We start from the raw sequence: 3,573 nt of genomic DNA on the forward strand, positions 1-3,573 counted from the left end.
CGTGGGCCCGGATGGCATATGCGCGAAGGGACGCTGGGGCCGAGCCGGAGCGGGTCCGATGTAGGACAACTAGGGCAGACGGGTCGTCTCGATCTCGCTTCAAATCGGGCTTGCCGGGCGGCAATAGAGGCAGACCTGCAGGGCCGGAGGAATCCCCCACCTGGGTAACCGGCTGACGCCGGCCGGTGAGGGCCGCTCCGTGGCAAGTCGTGTTTACCAGAGGGTTAGAGGGGAAAGGGGAAGTGGGCCGGGGCTTTTCCCAGGTCCGAGCCCCTGTCGCTCAAGTCCTGGGAAGCCCCGAGTACCTGGACGGAGGTCCAGGATTTCATTCATGCGGGAAAAGTTGAAAATGTGTCCGAGACAGCGCCCCCTAGGCGGACACACGCTCCGGACAGAGCCCCTGTCGCTCAAGCCCTGGAAGCCCTAAGTACCTGGGTGGAATCAGTTCCAGGATTTCATCCATGCGGGAAAAGTTGAAAATGTGTCCGAGACAGCGCCCCCTAGGCGGACACACGCTCCGGACAGAGCCCCTGTCGCTCAAGCCCTGGAAGCCCTAAGTACCTGGGTGGAATCAGTTCCAGGATTTCATTCATGCGGGAAAAGTTGAAAATGTGTCCGAGACAGCGCCCCCTAGGCGGACACACGCTCCGGACAGAGCCCCTGTCGCTCAAGCCCTGGAAGCCCTAAGTACCTGGGTGGAATCAGTTCCAGGATTTCATCCATGCGGGAAAAGTTGAAAATGTGTCCGAGACAGCGCCCCCTAGGCGGACACACGCTCCGGACAGAGCCCCTGTCGCTCAAGCCCTGGAAGCCCTAAGTACCTGGGTGGAATCAGTTCCAGGATTTCATCCATGCGGGAAAAGTTGAAAATGTGTCCGAGACAGCGCCCCCTAGGCGGACACACGCTCCGGACAGAGCCCCTGTCGCTCAAGCCCTGGAAGCCCTAAGTACCTGGGTGGAATCAGTTCCAGGATTTCATCCATGCGGGAAAAGTTGAAAATGTGTCCGAGACAGCGCCCCCTAGGCGGACACACGCTCCGGACAGAGCCCCTGTCGCTCAAGCCCTGGAAGCCCTAAGTACCTGGGTGGAATCAGTTCCAGGATTTCATCCATGCGGGAAAAGTTGAAAATGTGTCCGAGACAGCGCCCCCTAGGCGGACACACGCTCCGGACAGAGCCCCTGTCGCTCAAGCCCTGGAAGCCCAAAGTACCTGGGTGGAATCAGTTCCAGGATTTCATTCATGCGGGAAAAGTTGAAAATGTGTCCGGGACAGCGCCCCCTAGGCGGACACACGCTCCGGACAGAGCCCCTGTCGCTCAAGCCCTGGAAGTCCTAAGTACCTGGGTGGAATCAGTTCCAGGATTTCATCCATGCGGGAAAAGTTGAAAATGTGTCCGAGACAGCGCCCCCTAGGCGGACACACGCTCCGGACAGAGCCCCTGTCGCTCAAGCCCTGGAAGCCCTAAGTACCTGGGTGGAATCAGTTCCAGGATTTCATTCATGCGGGAAAAGTTGAAAATGTGTCCGAGAAGGCGCCCCTTAGGCGGACACAGGTGTCTGCATGAGCCCCTGTCGCTCAGATGCTGGAAGAGCAGTTTGAAAAAGGACCGGGGTAAAGAGGGGGAAAGCACCATATATGTGTCCGGGAAGGCGCCCCTCGGGCGGACACAGGTGTCTGCATGAGCCCCTGTCGCTCAGATGCTGGAAGATCAGTTTGAAAAAGGACCGGGGTAAAGAGGGGGGAAGCACCATATATGTGTCCGGGAAGGCGCCCCTCGGGCGGACACAGGTGTCTGCATGAGCCCCTGTCGCTCAGATGCTGGAAGATCAGTTTGAAAAAGGACCGGGGTAAAGAGGGGGGAAGCACCATATATGTGTCCGGGAAGGCGCCCCTCGGGCGGACACAGGTGTCTGCATGAGCCCCTGTCGCTCAGATGCTGGAAGATCAGTTTGAAAAAAGAACCAGAGGATAGAGGGGAAAAACACCATATTTGTGTCCGAAAATAGCTCACTTTGACTCGGACGCGTTCCCTGTGATTTCAGCCTGTCAGACATGGTGCACATAGTAACGAGATGGAGGTGTTTTGGTCGACCAGGTAAAAAACGAAAAATCGAGAGAAGGTAAAAAGTAGGTGAAAAATTAAGCCTCTCTCGTTAAGGTACTTAGAAAAAATCCCAAAAAAAAAATGAACTCCCATTGAAATGAATGGGGAAAATTTTTTTTCTCGTTTTTTTTCTAAGTACAACAACGAGAGAAGGTAAAAAATGGTTTTTTTTAGCCTCTCTCGTTAAGGTACTTAGAAAAAAACCCAGATTTTTTATTTTCTCGTTTTTTTTCTAAGTACAACAACGAGAGAAGGTAAAAACAGGTGCTTTTTAGCCTCTCTCGTTAAGGTACTTGGAAAAAATCCGAGACATGTTTGGTCTTCCCCACTGACAGTGCGCCTTTGCTGGGTAAGTTGTGGACGTGCCAGGCACCCCCGGGACACCGGTGGAACGCGGCCGGACTCGTGGTACTCCAACCCGGGCATAATTTTGGATATTTCCCGGTCCTTTTTTTCCCCACTTTCCCAACTTTTCTTCTGAATCACAGTGCGCCTTTGCTGGGTAAGTTGTGGACATGGCAGGCACCCCCGGGACACCGGTGGAACGCGGCCGGACTCGTGGTACTCCAACCCGGGCATAATTTTGGATCAAATTCGGGACTTTTGCCCACTTTCCCAACTTTTCTTCCCAATCACAGTGCGCCTTTGCTGGGTAAGTTGTGGACATGCCAGGCACCCCCGGGACACCGGTGGAACGCGGCCGGACTCGTGGTACTCCAACCCGGGCATAATTTTGGATCAAATTCGGGACTTTTGCCCACTTTCCCAACTTTTCTTCCCAATCACAGTGCGCCTTTGCTGGGTAAGTTGTGGACATGCCAGGCACCCCCGGGACACCGGTGGAACGCGGCCGGACTCGTGGTACTCCAACCCGGGCATAATTTTGGATCAAATTCGGGACTTTTGCCCACTTTCCCAACTTTTCTTCCCAATCACAGTGCGCCTTTGCTGGGTAAGTTGTGGACATTGTAGGCACCCCGAGACACTGGTGGAACGCGGCGGGACTTGCGGGACTCGAACCTGGGTGTGATTTTGGACCAAATTCGGGACTTTTGCCCACTTTCCCAACTTTTCTTCCCAATCACAGTGCGCCTTTGCTGGGTGCGTTGTGGACATTGTAGGCACCCCGGAACCCTGGTGGAACGCGGCGGGACTTGTGGGACTCGAACCTGGGTGTGATTTTGGACCAAATTCGGGACTTTTGCCCACTTTCCCAACTTTTCTTCCCAATCACAGTGCGCTCTTGCTGGGTGCGTTGTGGACATTGTAGGCACCCCGGAACCCTGGTGGAACGCGGCGGGACTTGTGGGACTCGAACCTGGGTGTGATTTTGGACCAAATTCGGGACTTTTGCCCACTTTCCCAACTTTTCTTCCCAATCACAGTGCGCCTTTGCTGGGTGCGTTGTGGACATTGTAGGCACCCCGGAACCCTGGTGGAACGCGGCGGGACTTGTGGGACTCGAAC

Source organism: Nerophis lumbriciformis, unplaced genomic scaffold, assembly GCF_033978685.3.
Source record: "Nerophis lumbriciformis unplaced genomic scaffold, RoL_Nlum_v2.1 HiC_scaffold_569, whole genome shotgun sequence".
Lineage (NCBI taxonomy): Eukaryota > Metazoa > Chordata > Actinopteri > Syngnathiformes > Syngnathidae > Nerophis > Nerophis lumbriciformis.